The following is a 16,818-nucleotide window of genomic DNA, read 5'->3' as shown; positions in this document are numbered from 1 at the left end:
GAATTTGTATTTTCGATAAACTTAATCATTACTTGCTTTTACTGCAAATATATAAGTACTTTTCTCACTTTTTCATCTGTAACCTAGGCAGTATAAAAGGCCCTAAAAGTTGCAGTGCGACAAAAAAAATTAAAATAAAAAGCGGCCGGGCTTCCCATATCATTTATAGATAAGATAAAACTGGAGTGAGACATGAAAATTGTTTTTCAAAATACTCCCAAAGATCTTCTCGAAGTTTTCCTTGCGTTATGGAGACTTTTGAACAAGCGGACTCTGTATTACGATATTCTGGCACGTGTCACGTGATCCTCCCAAGCACGCCGGATTGCCGTATTTCAGGGGCAAATTCTTCGTCTAAAATGTAAACATCACACACTTTTTTTGTAATTGCTAAGATCGCCAATTGTTCAAGCTGGAAAAAGCATTGAAATGAATCCAAACATGGCTGCTTGTTTGCTTTCTTCCGCTATTTTAGTGGTATTTTCCGTTATTTCACAAAGTGGTAAAAATTACCAAGTTTGATTGTTGGCTCACAAATATAAAAACAAGACAATCATATATTTTTATGTTTGTACATAAAGATCTAGGTTTCTATTTTCACTTAGCGAAATATTTTTTGTTGGCTTGAGATTTTGGAAAAACACGCACATCATGAATTCACTGTATTTTTGGCACGGATTTTTTGCGCATTTTTAAACAAAAACTTTAAACTCGTATAGCTCTCTTAAACATTAGTATCTGGAAAAATCGTTTGGTCTAGATTGTAGGTTCATTGTGGGCAACAAGTGAGCCAAATTAGAGCGAAATCGGTGGGAGGTCGTGTAGACTCGTCTGCATGATACTCAGGTGGACACGTTCTTAAAGTTAGCTTAACTTTTTGAAAGCATTTCGTGGAAGGGTCAACATATATTTTCATTAAGCGGGCGATGTAGCAGCTCTCGTAAGGCCTTACGTGATTAGCTGACGCGACAGGCAGCGAGTTATTTCGTTGGCCAATCAGATAAGAGATCGTGACCGATTTTTCCACAGGTTTACGGCTAAAGAGAAAATCTCTGGGCACAAGATTAAACTTTTAAGTGCTTTTATTTATTTATTTATTTATTTATTTATTTATTTATTTATTTATTTATTTTTATTATTTTTTTTTTTACATCTAGTTGCCAGTTTTTGCTTCCATTGTTTCCTTACTCCGAATATGGGATTCAAAGGATTAAGACTAAATGGATATATCAATAAAAAAACCTTTTTTTTAAACATTTAAGATAAGTTGCTGTGATGTTAAAGCAATCTCTACAAACAAGCTTTATGAGAAATGTGTGGAGAACACTTCTTGATCCCACCGACTGAGGCTTTCCCCTGGGAATAGGATCCTTATGGGTCCGGTCAGAATAAACTTGGGTTGCATCAACACCTAATATTCCAGCACCTTGTCTGAGGGTCTGAATGTGGTTTAGTGTTTAGTTTTATTCGCCTATAATTTTTAGTGTTTGCTGTTAAATTGGCCCTTTTCAAAGTTTACTATTTCCGAAGAAAATACTGCTAAATGTTATTATTATTATTATTATTATTATTATTATTATTATTATTATTATTATTATTATTATTATTATTATTATTATTATTATTATTATTATTATTATTATTACTATTATTATTATTAACAACTGTCATTTACATTAGGTCCATTTCCGCCCACAAATAGCAGGTGTAAGTCGAAGCGGGCGGAGATAAGGGGTACAGCAGTCAGCGATAAATTACGTAAATAAATAACATGTACTAACGTTAATAAATGACATTTACAAAATTAACCACTTGTAACAAGTAAATTTGGCTGCGAAACTAAACTTAATAAGATTCTCAGTATACTTTCTAATTAAACTGTGTCCGTCCGATAGTTCGCTTTGTTTTGAAGCAGTATGGGTGATTGGTCATAATCTTCCTCGGCCTCTAATAACGAAAACAACATGTCATCGACATGTTTTTTGAAAGCTCTCTTTGGGAGTTGGCGAAGTTCATCGCAAATGGAATTCCAAAGCTTAGCGCCGAACGTAGCAAAAGAAGCTTGGTTTTTATTCAGTCTCGATGGGTCAATATAAAAATTGTCAGCAGAAGAGAACCTGGTCTCTTGACTATGCTTCTCATATCTTTAATGAAAAAATTACTAATGTTAGTGGGAGCAGTTAAACATGGGACGTCGAACATTATTGAGGAGATAAATAAAGGCACCGCATGCACTCTGGGTTCGAACAGGGAAGTACATAAACCGAAGGACATGTTTTTGTACCCCGAGAATTTCTTGTAGATGGGATTTGGCAGCTTTGCCCTTAGCGGTCAAACCATAGCACAAATAGTATATTATCAAAGAGCTGTACCTACACGTCTCGAAATTTGATGTGGAGCGCGTGTTTAATTGCTCAAGAAGCTTATATTTGTGCGGGAGATTTAAAAATTTTCAAAAAATTGACTTTAATGACTGTCAATATTGTCACGAGGAAAAGTTTCGTGCTATTCAATGAGTTATGTTAAAAAAAAAAAAAATCAATGAATGTCAAACCGCAAATTTTATCGACATTAATTAAGTCATGTTAAAAAGCAATTGGAATTCTGGAAAAAACTTTACACCCATGCTGTAATATGATTAAAATAAAAACCGATCAAAGCAAAGAGAGGTTGCAATAAGATTGTTTATTTTTTAATATTAAACACTTTATTGATACAAATAAACAGCAAGAACAATAAACGGTGAATACAAACAATAAGTACAACCAATAGCGGTGTTACATTAATAGAAGTGAAAAAAAAAATGGATAGAGGGAATAATTCAACTAATTTTTACGTAGTGATATGTTTATTCCCTCCAATATCTGTGACAAAATAAAACTTGACACTGTCTTTTCTGTTAAAAGGTCATTCCTCATAGCAAAACATTCTAAATGTATATTGAGCTTCATGGGTGTCTCCGATTTTAAGACATTTATGTGTAAAAACAGTTAAAATAAGGCGCAGATAAAAGATAAAGTTTCTACCTTGCATAAATCGAGATATCTTTAAAATGCCCTCACAGGTTCAAGCACATGAGCCAATTTATACGTTAAAATTTGTCGGCCAGTTTCTTTTTTTGATGGTCAAGCGCGATTAGCAAAATCTGTAGCAGTATCAGCCTTTTCTTTTCCTTTTAAAGCCAAAAAAAAAAGAAAGAAAGAAAGACAGAAGGAAAAGAAAATAGATCATACCGAGCCTACACAAGTAGAAAGAAAACGTGAACGCAGTGGGGTTTCGATCTCAAGTGTAACGCGCAAAGTTGGTAAGATGATAGAGGGCTGCCAGTTGTGTCGCTGTCGGATTCCCGGCATATCTGTCTGGTTCGTGCCACAAAAACTTCACTCAGTCTTGGAAGAGTATAATGCAAAAAGCTGACAGTTTTTTTTTTTTTTTTTTTTTTTTTTTTCTGGCATCCCTTGGTTGTTGATGTTGCGAGTCAGTGAGCTCGGAAACTTTTTTACGCTACAGTTCAGTAACAACTTCGAAAAAAGTCCACATTTTGTTTTCCGGCGCCTTTTTTGTAGCCATTGCGAACAATTTCTGTGACATATTGCTCTTTAAGATAGAAACTCTTCCCTTCACTTAAATCCTCAACGAAAGAGCTTACTTTTCAAATAAAAAGAAAATAAAAAAAAAAAAATAAAAAATCAAGGACTGCCTTAGCTTTTCACTCTCAAAGAGAATACTGTGTCTATTTCTGGTATATAACTTTCAAGAATATAATTTATTTGACATTGTGAGGAAAAGAGTTTTTTTTCTCCGAAGATTTCTTAGCATCCCGTCAATTTATTTGAAATTTTATCCATGACTGATGCCGATATTCTTGATTTTAACTATCTTTGTCGCTTATGGTTAATGGTTTAAAGCAATAAACCCCTATCACTCGGCTTTGTTTTTGCACGGTAAGCCCCGCACTGAATTCGCATCTGACCGAGACTTGCGGTGCGAATACAAAGCTTTTTATTCCCTCGATACTCAACATGGCCGAGTGATACGGGTCTATATTTTCGATGCGGACCAAACAACTGATCAAGTTTTGAATTTATCTGGAAAAAATTCAGTTGAACTCATCGAAATAAATTTGCGTGGTCTACTCAAGATGAAACGGCAAGGAAACACACAATCAAGAAAACGGAAGCAGGCAATCAACGATTAAAAACTTTCTTAAACAACAATGAAAAACCATTAAGGACGCCGGTGTCTCTTTTTGCTACTGAGCAAACGTTCGATGCATCTCGTCATGGTCCGAGAACCTCAAATTTCTTTATGGAAGATGCCTACTAATTCAAAGATATTATGGCGCAGTTTTTTGACTATGCGCGCTTTGGAAATTCAAAAAGAAAATTCCTGGTAACAACGCATTTTTCAGAGATAATAGAGCTTCAATTTATAGAAAAATGCCATTAACTGATATGTATTTTAACGCGTTTTGGAGCCAATAGTGTTGGTAAATTATCTCTAAAGAATGCTTGGTTAACCCCAATTTTCTTGTTTAGATCTTAACGGCATTTCGTAAGATCTGGTTTATCCGGGTAGTTATAAACGCTGCAAAAAATACTGCTTTATAAAGTGGTATCGTCCTTATATCTGTGAGATAGCGTAAGACGTAGTTATTTTTTGAAATGAACTTCGGATCATCATAAAGTCTGCATTTTAAAAACCGCGAACCCTTAGGAAATGTTCGGAGTTGGGGAAAACAAATTTCCATTGCACGATTTTTCATTGAAACATTTTTTTTCGCGGAATTGTTTCTTCGGGCGTGCAAATTTCTGTTCATTCTTGTCTTTTTTTGAACAACGTCTTACAGGCGATTTTCGGACCTTCGACGGTTTTAATTTCTTTCTCTCTTATTTTTTGTGAGTGATCATTCCCTATGCCAAGATTTCTAATTTGCAGTCAAAGACTGAGGGATGAGGGATACGAGGAGGAAAACAATTGAACTTAAATATAGAAGAAGTCACACTTTTATTGACTTTTACCGAGGAAATAAAAGATTCCACAGAACTTGCTTCAGGCAACAAATTTAATAATCACAAACGTTTTCTTATTTAGCAACTAAAACGTCTACATCAGTCCAAAAGAGTAAATTTAAACTAATTCAAATTAAATGGCAAAGAACCACTGTTGAATATCTTATGAAAAGAGACAAACAGGGCGGTTTTGCGTCTTGTTGCCTTGCCTTTTCCGCTCAATACCTAGTCGGCAGCGGAAAGCTATGAGCATGGGATACGTCACGTATCGTAACATTGCTGTAGTCTTCGTTATGCTCCGTAATCTCAATGTGGTGGTCTATGAAGTGAAAGTCTGACATGTCGCGGACTGGGGTCTTTTCTCTGCAAAGGAACAAACGTTCTTGCATCAGTGACACTGAGCTGACTAGACTAGCTGGAAAGAGACACTATGATATAAAAAGTGGAATCCTGCTTTATGAGTGAAAATTCTTCACAGTGATGTTAACGAGAAAGCAAACAACTCAAACTCAGACCCCTTCAAGTAAAATGGTATCCCGCGCAATTTTGTTTTAGTTCTTCCATAAGAAATCTTTTTGGTAACAGTTGTATAGTCTTGTTCACCACGGGTCCCTCTTAGAACTCAATAGTAGAGTAGAGTGGTAGAGAATGTAATCGACACGTATATCTAAGACTTTGGATTGTATTGTAATTTTGACTTGTAAGACACCATCCCGCTAAGAAGTTCTGATAACCTTCATTGCGCGTGGTGGGTATTTTACTTTCTCAAAATTCACATTGGACTTCCAATGTTTTCAACTTAAGAACATATCTTTATTTTGTTGACTTATTTTAAGGCATCAAATCACTTAAAGGGAACGTATCACGCGAATTTGACGTAATTGTAATTTCAAAACCTTTAAAATGTTTGTCTGTCAACAGAAAGAAAAACAAAACGATCGTCCAGTTTTGCAATAAATTATAACTCCAGTGCAAAAAAAAAAAGTGTTGATTATATCCTCAACACAGAAAGTTGGAATGGATTGAAACTCGAAAAATGATACGCCAACGTTTTCCAAGTTCTCGAAATGCGTTAGAACAGATCACACGTTGTCCTTTTGAAAATTAAGTTGATTTATTTCCTCTCGTTGTTCTAGTTTGTAGCTGAGTAAAAATTTTCAATATTTCACTATTTTTTTAACAAAACGGGTCAAAAACCCCATGACATTTCCTGTTTAAGAGATATAAACTTACTTGTAAGTACTTCTAAATTCAGATCGGTAATAGCCACCTCCCTCGACCCGAAGAGTCATATCTACATGGCCCCTCAGAAACCCATCACGCGGATAAATGTTCTTAGTGGATGGCTCCCATTCCAGTATCCTCCTCTGCATGACTGGACCATTAGGGGGATCGAAAGTTCACACAGTGAAATCTGACGTTATTGACAAAACGTCTCTCTTCCTCTTCCAACTTGTTTAAAACAGTCGGTAGTAATCAATGTAAACACGACATTCAAAGAGAACTCTTTTAATCTTGAGGGATATATTTTCTCATTTCCAGACTTGAAGTAAGCCTACCATTTTTCCTACTACTCGGTACCCGTTGTAGCCTCCGGCCGCAGACGCCCTTTTGGCTTGTCACGCAATCTCTGCTACCCAACATTGGAGAGAGGTAAGATTGCGTGATGAGCCAAAAGTAGCGTCTATGGGGAAGGCTATACTCGTTGGCACTGCCAAGGCATTGTAAATAATGAAGGATGTTTTTGTGTTTCTCTCACTTCAGTGATGCAATGCATAAAAAAAAAAAAAAAAAAAAAACATGGAGGATTCCACATCCCTGAGTTTAGTTTTGACAGGCTATTTATTGAGATCCACAGCGAAAGTTGCATTGTAGCCATTGTTGCTCTGAGAGTATGGAAATAAAAACGAGAATAGTATCATAATATAGACAGTCGTAAGATAGCAAGCCGTATTCAGCTCGTATTAAAACATCAGAAAATTTCATTAAGTCTAAAGCTACGTAATAAACCGTTACAAGTTACATCAGAGGAACAATGTTAATTATGGTAACAGTCTTAACTGTTTTGTAGTTTACCACTTGAGAGCGAGGGCATCGTTATTGTTCCATCGCAAAGACACCCATTTAAATTGAAGTTTAAGAAAAAAAAAGTTAGACCATAACAAAACAGACTGAATGCATCTAACGGGAACTCAGCACTTTTGCATGAAGCTAACCTTATGTGGCTGGTTACCGTGCACGCAGCCTGATCTTCAAAGGGAATATTTCTTTCCCAGTGATAGCCTTCAGGAAACGTCTGCTTGAAATAGTCTGGTATGTTTGGTGGATACTTGGTGAACACTCTGTTGCCATACATGAATGCTGGTGTCAAGATATCAAAAGAGAACGGCAGAGGAGCACCATTGACGACCTCAAGGCGCATAAACCTTCCCCCTCTAAAATACATGAAGTAATTCAAGACTACTAGAAAATATGGGAAGAAGTAAAGGCTAAAAATCTGCTTTATGAGGAAAGGGAGGGAGAGGGGAATAAAGTATCCCTCTAACCTTTTATAGAAAAAATATCTGGCGCGTTTCGCGTTTTAACTAGTAAATAAACCCTTTTCAGGTGGCTGGTATGTCGGCTGATAATGTCCGCGGCTGAGAGATTGTCCAAAAAATGAATATTTGGCCAATGGGCGAAGCTCGAAGGCAAATGTGAAACTTTGAGGACAATCTCTCAGCCAAGGACATTATCAGCCGACATACCAGCAAGCCAGAAAGGGGTTTAATTTATTTTATAACCCTCCCATTAATTTTTATATCGCGCGAAAATCGCTCGTTAAAAAGCCAGTGCTAATCTGATGGCGGTTGTGCGCGATTGACGTAAACAAGCACATTTTATTGGTTTACAGGAACTTTATTTTTACTGTGATTAGACCAACATTTGACAAACTGGCTCAGCTTACGTAGGAATAGATCAGAAAGTCTACTCGTAATTTTCTACACCTTCAAAGACGTTGACGGCATGTTTTGTTGACATTTTTGTACTTTCCGGAATAGCATTTGCAACCAGCTTTCTGCTGTAAACATGACTGGACATCTTCAAAACGAGTTTGTTTTTCTTCCATATAAAATAATTATGATGAAAAGGTGAAATTCTTGAGCTAGCTTTTTTCCGCTGCCTTTGTTTCTTTTCAATGGAAATAACTGAGGAGGGAAAATATCGACGCAGGCTGGGGTTATTGCGTGAAACAGTCCTGTAAATTTGCACCACGTAACATAAAGTAGCCAATAAAATTGCGCGAAAATTAATGGGCGGGTTATAATCAGGACTGAGACTGGGCGAAGGACATACATCTTGTGGGCTCCGAATAGATATTCCTTGGCTGCCGAAACTTTGCTAAATACTTAATTTTTGAAGGAATGAAAATGGAAGAAGGCAAAAGAAAAGATTTTTCCAAGACTTTACCAAAGAGAGACCGTGACGCAAACCGACAAGGCAGGGCAGTTCTCAAACTGATGAGGAAGGGCTCAACGGATGCCCATGAAGTTCGCGAACATGCCTACCAACGGTACTGCGAGACTTAACAGCATCAAAGAGAAGCAGTCTACGCCCTTTTAAATATTACCAGAGTTCACAACATACAAGAGAAAAGGAAAAGATCTAGAGCAAGGAAACAAAAACATGCGAAAGAGTATTGAAGGTTCGCGAGCCGAAAGATCTGAGTTCTAAGCTGGCAGCAAAAACTTCAAACTTGGAAGTTGTAGCATCCTAACAAGAAGCGATACATTGTACTCTTCAACGCGCTCAGCAAGGCCTTACAGAATTGCAACGGCGCCACATCAAGCCTGAGTGCCACAGTTGGAGTGGCAATTTAAAAATTTTCGTGCATAAGAGAGGACGCACATCAGTAAAAGAACTGAGAAAGAAGAAAAAAAAAACTAAGAAACTTCATGATTACGCTACGTTAAGCGACGTGCATTAAGTGTAAATTAGTTGTAGTCCTACTTAGTCTGCAACGTGTTGGGTGTAGAATAATGTATGAATCACAGTTGGTACTTATAGCGCTTAGAAGAGAAATAAATGCTGAGTTATGAAAAAAAGGGAAACTTTCAATAATATCGAACAAATTGCATTGGTCGTTTCAAATTTTCTCAGTTTCAACACTGAACTGGATATTGTTAATCTCGTACCCCGATCTCAGTCGTCGGTTCGGGAATGTCGAAATGTGAGATCTGGTAAAGTTCGATACAACGCCATTTCTGGTTGGTTACCAGAATTAAGAATGCCTCATTCTAATCTGCTCTGTGATTGGCTCTTTCCTTCTGTGTTTGGTTTTCGCTCAGTTCGGGGAAAAAACAAAAACACGGAAAAGTTTTCGCTCCGATTAAGATTGTCATGCGACGTTTTAATACATACATGCCCTTTGTGTGGGGAGAGAACAGTGAGAAATTGTTTTTTCGGAAGACAACAGCGACTTTAGCCGAAAAGAGTTTGCAGTAACGTTCAAACGGCCTTGCCAAATTACACAAGTTTCCAACACGATGGATATAAGCTTGCTTACTTTTGGGGATAAAATGGAGGTAGGTCATTTTTTTTTTTTTTTTTTTGGTATTTCTTGACAAAAAATGATTTTTTTTTTTAATGATTATTTATTTAGTAAACGCAAATTAATTTCCCCAAAATACTTTACCTTGAGTTCCTGAACACGCGCGCCGCATTTGCAGCATATTTTCAGTTTTTGTCTTCTGCTAAAAGACTATTTTCCTTCTATAAATTGAACTGGACTTTGAGTAAGAGACTTCATAATATAATATTAGTCCTTTCAGACCAGTGTGCTTATTCCTTCAAGATCCATACAACATCTCTCATAGGACTTTGGAGAAATTGATAGAGTGTCCACACAATATTATTATTCATCTGCTGGTGAGATCAATATCCCTCCCACCCCTCAGCTAAGAGAAATGAAAAATGTCCGACTTATGACCGCCAAAATAATAGTAATGAAACCCGTACTACAACAGAGAACACCTTGTCTGAACCGATTAGGGCTCTTTATGTAAGTGTAGTTAGTTTAATTTTATCCCCTCTCTCCCACCTACTGAGTTAAAAAAAATTTGGATCCAAAATATAAAACTAGCATTCTCTCTAAAATAAAAATGGGGACATTGGTTTACATGTCTGCACCACCTAATGTTTTGCAGGTCTATGCTTGTGATAGGCTTTAGAAAAGAAGTAGTTTTAAAAGGAGGACATGCCTCTTTGGATTTGACATCACCTATAGTTTTTAGAATCTTTTTGCCATTGTTCTTTTCTTCAAGATAGGGGAATTTCTCCATTATTTTATCATTAGTATGGAGTCCTTGAAGTACTAAACACACTTCATTTACTACTTCCATTGTTAATCCTTAGCACATTCTCTTATACAAATAGTTATCACTGGCCTCAGTTTCTCCTTTATTTCTTGTTAACTCTGCCTTAATTTCTTCCACCTGATTTCTAGGGAGAAGCAAGTTCCTAAAGTTCCTATCAGTGATGTGAATATCTTCAAGGGCTAAAACAGCTGGACACAGCTCAACACATAATTAAGAGCAATGACAGTCATTTCAGACAACAGATATCACAACAGCTGCATTTCTCACACAAAAGCCAAAACCAAAGTGGTTATAAGCAAAAATTTTCCCCTGCACAGATTTCTGGGGTATTTACACTAATCTGTCATGATGGGTCGCATTTCTTCAATATTTGCACCAATATGATTGATTGTTAAAGTAAAGTTTTGATGTAGCAGGCTTCCCATCTCTTCCACTTTCTTGGAAAAAACTTTCCATGGTTTGTGGAAGACCAAAATGAATAAATTATTATCCTTCCAACACAATGAGAATCAAACCCAATTCCCAAAGATTGTGGCAAATAATATTCATTGTCAGTCTGTAGAGAATGAGACTGAGCCAAAAGTGCATTTTGAGGAATTTGGGGAGTAAGGTAGAACTGGTGATCCCCAAGCTTTCCACCCAAAAAGGCACCCCCAAATCCACACAGTACTAATGATGAGTAAATAATAGGCTGACAGGCTTAATTTTTGACATTGGTGGTGATAAGTTCATCTGCTATGGGCGAAAATATGTAATCAAACTGGTCAACATTACTTTGTGTTAAGATAGGAGGGCCTTTGTAGTACTCCATAAATCTTTCATATTCAAACTTTGTATGATTGTAGTTTGGTTGTTTTTCTGTTGCTGTTGTTGTCATGACAACAATCTTCGCTGTAGGGAATACTGAGGAAAGTGTTCCTGGTTGGCTGTACTCTGAAGTTGTGCCCCCTGAACAAAGATGCAATTAATTAAGAAAAAACTGTAGTCATTCACTGGGATGTTGTTATTCTTTCCATTAGAATAAGACAATATAATTACCAGAAAATGGATAATGAGAAGGCTGAATAAAAAGGGATTCTCAAGTAACTAAGCCCTTTTTGACGCATGGGGTGGTGGAAGGACGAAGCATAAAAGAAGCTGCGATAATCACCAACAATATGGCTCTGTATTTATTAGCTTTTAACCTTTAAGCCTCAGTGTCAACATACAGTTTCTCCTTACTGGTCTCTACATGTCCATTTTTCATAGTAGCATTATAGTAAGGTTGTTGAAATATCAAGAAATTTCACCACTGGTGATCTCATGACCTCTCCTTGATTGTTTATTGATAAATATTAGGAGAAATTTTGATACTGATCACTACTGGGGCTTAAAGGTTCAAGGTTCACTGTTCTGATATTTTTTGTGTACTTGTGTGAAAAGTCCTTGAACATAATTTTGTGTTGCTGGTCTTAATATTAAGAAAAGTTAGGACCTGACATGGGTGCAAATATCAATACAAGAAAATTTTTTTTGCTCAAGGAATTGGCATCAACAAGGAATTTTCATCCAAGACAGACACTGTTTTCAAAGTTTCTTTTCCCCACCACTTCTCTGCAGTGGGTTTGTGTCTGACAGTTTGATTAAATGTTGTTTCCTGGCTATGGAAGGCCATGGTTGAGGAATACTTAGGAATTCATGGTTACTGAAGATCAGCTTACTGTGAAAGCTGTTGTTTTGCTGCAGAAATGGGTGACAGTTCATTAGAACACACAGACATGCACAGGAAAACAAATAGTGGAAATATTTTTTTTTTTATTTGTTTTCTATTTATCTGCCATTTGCTACTTTTATGAGCCCAAAAGACCTTCACACCTTCCTATTATTATTGTTATTATTTTTTTTTTTTGCTGAAAATAATATCAAGGATCCCATCAGAGGTGAGTGTCCAAGCACCAAGAGAGCTGCTTTGGACATAAAGAACCTTGTATTATTCTTAGTGTATCATCCTCTATGCATGTACAAATAATGCAATGCTCAGTACAACAATGATTATTTAAGCAGCTCATTGTGCCTTGCAAATCAAATGCAGATAATGACCTTTGTTCTTTATATCAAGAGTCAAATATTATTGGACTTGTGTATTATGCGGTTCTAATTTTCGAGTCTGTGGACTCCTATGTGTAAAATTATAACCTTTAGTAACTTGTCGTCAAAGAAGCAGTCGAGGGGGCATGTCCCCTAAACTTAACACAAATTTCAGGTGAAAACTTTTCAAGTGTTATGTGATAAAGGTGAATCAAGAACCACTAAAATGGAAAGCTCATCACTACCAAATAAAACTCTAATGGGAAACTCATAGGGACTTGCTCTGTTTGCTCACATGTTGCAAGTAACCAAACATTCTTCAGATCCCAAATCCAGATGTGGTACCTCCATTTCCCAAAAGAAATTCAAACTTCCATTTTTGAGAAAAAAAAAAAAAAAGCCTTTAAAACAGCAAGGGTGTACTCGGTATTTTAATGTTGGACATAATTGGGCGCCTACCATTTACACGGACAGGTCTTTCTGGTTTGCTGGTATATAACCAAGACAGTAGCATGGTGTTAGGGCTAGGATGGTTCATGGTTCATTTATTTCACACGTTTTACACAACATTAACATAGAAAGAAAAGTATTACAACAAATGATTACAAGATAAAAATAAATACAGTACAAATTATAAAATGCGTGTGGTGGTCAAAGTAGCAAAGGCTTTCTAGCTGACCACCACCTACTTTTGAGTAAACAAAGAAATGACACTGAGCTTTATTGAGATATTAGAAAATGTAGGAAATGTTTGTAGGGCCTAGAATGTACAAGAGAGAATAACATTTGTGTAAATTAAGGTATGTTCGAGATATACTGAACCGAGCAAGAAATCTAAACAGGACAAGCTTAATAAAAGAAGAACAAAACAATAAATAAAAAAAAAAATAAAAAAAAGCAAAAAAACAACATACAAACAAACACACAACAACAACAACAACAAACAAAAAGAAAGGAAAAGGACAACACATCATCAGCAGCAACAGCAGCGACAACAAAGATCAAAATATAAGCAGACAATTATTATTATTATTATTATTATTTTTAACTCTATTATTATTATTATTATTATTATTATTATTAGATAGTTACATACCATTATATTTGATCATTAAACAGAACATATATTATTTGATTGACAAGAGATCAGGTGGGCCTTATAAAGTTTCTTAAACCTGTTAAAAGTTTTTGTTTTTTTCAATGCCATGGGGACAGTTTCCCATATGACAGAAGCAGAGTACTTAAAAGTAAATTTGCCTATGTTAGTTCTAACTTGTGGTCGGTGGAAATTAAGCTTGGCAGAATTTCTGGTGTTATAGGAGTGCACAGTTGTTGTAGGTAGGAGGAGGCCCTGTTTAGCTGGTTCATATAAAATTATATTATTACAGTGACCTTGAGTTGTGTCCTTTGGCCTGTAAAAGAAACCTGCCGCATTTACACAATCCATTTGGTTTGGAAATTTAAACCATTAACTTATGGAAGAAGGAGAATTTGTGTGACCAAATCAGCTGAAAGACTACAAAGCGAATAAATAATTTTTACGTATCACTGGTAGACCACAATTTCTGAAACTTTGCAAATGAAAATATGACACGAACCATTTGACTTTCCAATGCGAAATTTAACACCAAGATGCCAATCAGTAACTCTATTGTGCCTCATCTACAACAACGACCACAAAATTTTTCTGATAAAGCTTCGACAACAAAAACTCTCTGCACTGTCTGTTGCTACCTTTACCTTGGGGTGCACAAAAATTATGTGACGTTTCCCTGCCTGTAAATTACAGTATCTTCAATACAGTTACCATCTAAGGCGAAAACTGGTACAGCATACTCCGGTTGACTTAAGTCTTTTTAATTGATCGTCGATTAGCACGTTGATCTCGAGTGGAGAAAGCACAATTACGATGGATTTGTTCTTGGAACAGTTTTCATTGCAAAGATGGTCTAGATGGTCACAAAGGGTAGGAACTAATCTTAGTAAAAAAGTGATTTACCGCGCTTGTTGATTGCAATCTCTCCTGCTGCCTTTTTCGTTTTGGTTTAACTTCAAGTTTTGTTGTCCTCTCGACCGAAGAACGTTCCGAAGAGCACCCTCGAATGCGAAAACCTCACCAGGAATGATCACAGTTACGAGCAGCACGGTGGACAAAGGATGATTGGCAGGCCCGTATTCCGGGCCTCAAATCGAACTTTACCAGATCTCCCCTCCGCCTGACCGTGGGAGATCTGGGTACGAGATTAGGATATTGTTAACTATAAAATATAGCCTCATTTGAAGCTTCGATTTTTTTTTTTTTTTTTTTTTTTTGCTTTATTAGTTTGTTAGTGATTTAATACACCTTTTAAAAAAAGTATGAACGCCAAAATTTGTGCCACCTCTCCTTCCCCTCCGTCAGGCTAAATAAGTGTAAAAATTCGTTCGTTTACTGTTTCATTACCGGATCGGAGATTCTGTATTTTTTTTTTTAATCCAAAACACTTTCAATACATAGTTCAGACCCTGCTTTAATAACAATTAATCCTGCGGTAAAAGTGACGTGTTTGTGCTTTCCTGAGGAGTGCAGAGCCGTTCTGGGAATAGCCATTGACTACCAAACGAAGTTATTAAGAAAACAAGCATTAGTAAAAACGAAAAGAGTCTTTGAATCACGTCGAAAGGTTACGAGTTTTAGACGGATGATAGATAGTTTATAAATCAAAAACCTTGCAGCCATATACTGAATTAAGTCTGATTTCAATAAAATATATAAAAATGAACGAATGACAATACCAAGGTAAAAAGGTGGATTTTGGGCAAAGATCAGTACGGCTAGAACAGACTGAAGAGAATTATTGTCAAACGTCCATTGTTTGTTTGGGTTATTCGTAATGAATTCATCAGCACATTATCATGTACGAAAACAAAGACAGCTCCTCGTGTCTGCCTGCGCTAGCCTGAAGAGCAGTAGTTTTCACCGGGGGTCGCTATCTCGCTAGCTCTCCGGAAGAAGACAAAGAAGTACACCCCACTTCCTACTAAAGTATTAACCGTTTTGAAACTTTTCTAACTTGTAAGGGTAGCCTCTTCCTTCGCCTTTAATTGTAAAGGAGTGCCCGTTAACAGTACCCTCCAAATGTACGTTAGTCTTCATTTCCACTGCAATCCCATTCTGTGAGATAAAAATAGAAATTAATTATCCAGCAATGGAGAACAATAAAACAAAAAAATCATTGTCGAAAAGCAAGGAGAAAAAAACATTTTCAGGGTACTACTTACTGTGAAGAAGGCTTCAGAGTAAGCATTCGACAAATCATTACTAGAACTGAAAGAGGTTATGACAAAGATGATAATTACGTTCTTTAGAACGGAAATCGCCATCACTCATAGGATCATTTCAGGAAAGATCTGTCAACAAAGCAGTATTAAAAATTAGAGACTAAAACTGAGGAAACAAAACTAGACCTAAAGATGATACAAAAGGTAAAAAAAATGACAGGGAAAAAAAAAAAAACAATAAAAATTGCAACCGAAGCAGAGTTACTAAATCTCTATGCATTGATCTGTAGGCCGACTCTCGTTCTATTCCTTGTTAAATAACAAAAAAAAAAAAAAACAAAACAAAACAAAACAAAACAAAAAACGAAGGGAAACGCGACTGCCACTTTTTGTATCTCGCTCGTCTAAGTCTAAAACAACTGGCATAATCACAAATAACTGTGATAACATAAACCGGTTCTGAAATTGTAACTGTGATCAAAAGACTCCCTTCATACATTTAAAAACTTAAATCACAAGGGTGAATGGCTCTTCAGAGTTGAGAGTGCTGTTGTATAAACTAATGTTACATTCAAAATCCACATTAACTTATAACAAAAGGGACACCCTTTTGATAGAAAAACATGAATTATGTTGATTAGTTTGCCGGGATAAAAATTAACCATTTCATTCGTATTAAATTACGTTTGTTTCATTGCTGAAAGAAAAAAGTGAATTGAATTTCTCACCATTGATTGATCTCTTCAAATCAGAAAACTCCCGACTTATTTTACCGACTACATGTGGCGTAGTTTCTACAATGTTAATATATTAACTTGATTCCCTGTATTATTCCTTGCTTTATTTCAACCGCCATCCTCCATATTCTTAGTTCCCGTTCAACTCAGTCACGTCCCTCCTTAGCGTTTATCTTCACAGTGGATTGTTTAGTATTGGTCTGTGCCACTCGAACCAATTGGTTACTTGGATAATAATAGTACAGTGTAAACGCAATTGCTGCTCCCCTATATTAGCTTTCTAAGTATGTACGCTGTGGTTTTTTGAGGCGTTTTGGCCTGAACTGAAAAAGCCTGGATTTTAACCATTTTCTGCCTTAAAGTCTAAAAATGGGTATAAATTTT

The 16,818-nt window shown here is 36.4% G+C and overlaps 2 long non-coding RNA genes and 1 pseudogene across 3 annotated transcripts in view; 1 reads left to right on the top strand and 2 right to left on the bottom strand.

Annotated features, from left to right (window-relative positions):
* The window catches only part of LOC146488994 (uncharacterized), a 377,056-nt gene that overhangs the window by 180,979 nt on the left and 179,259 nt on the right, over positions 1 to 16,818 (top strand). The gene's annotated exons all lie outside the window — the stretch shown is intronic.
* Positions 1 to 16,818, bottom strand: part of LOC146488999 (uncharacterized) — a 360,510-nt gene that overhangs the window by 204,371 nt on the left and 139,321 nt on the right. The gene's annotated exons all lie outside the window — the stretch shown is intronic.
* On the bottom strand, positions 4,965 to 15,982 carry LOC146489012 (GFP-like non-fluorescent chromoprotein; annotated as a pseudogene). Its single transcript, XR_014863742.1, has 6 exons — positions 15,698 to 15,982; positions 15,490 to 15,590; positions 7,229 to 7,447; position 6,518; positions 6,246 to 6,464; positions 4,965 to 5,375 (listed from the first exon to the last, which is right to left on the bottom strand). The product of XR_014863742.1 is annotated as a GFP-like non-fluorescent chromoprotein (transcript).

Source organism: Pavona decussata, unplaced genomic scaffold, assembly GCF_977016875.1.
Source record: "Pavona decussata unplaced genomic scaffold, jaPavDecu1.1 SCAFFOLD_6, whole genome shotgun sequence".
NCBI lineage: Eukaryota > Metazoa > Cnidaria > Anthozoa > Scleractinia > Agariciidae > Pavona > Pavona decussata.
This window is presented reverse-complemented; position numbering and strand designations above follow the sequence as displayed.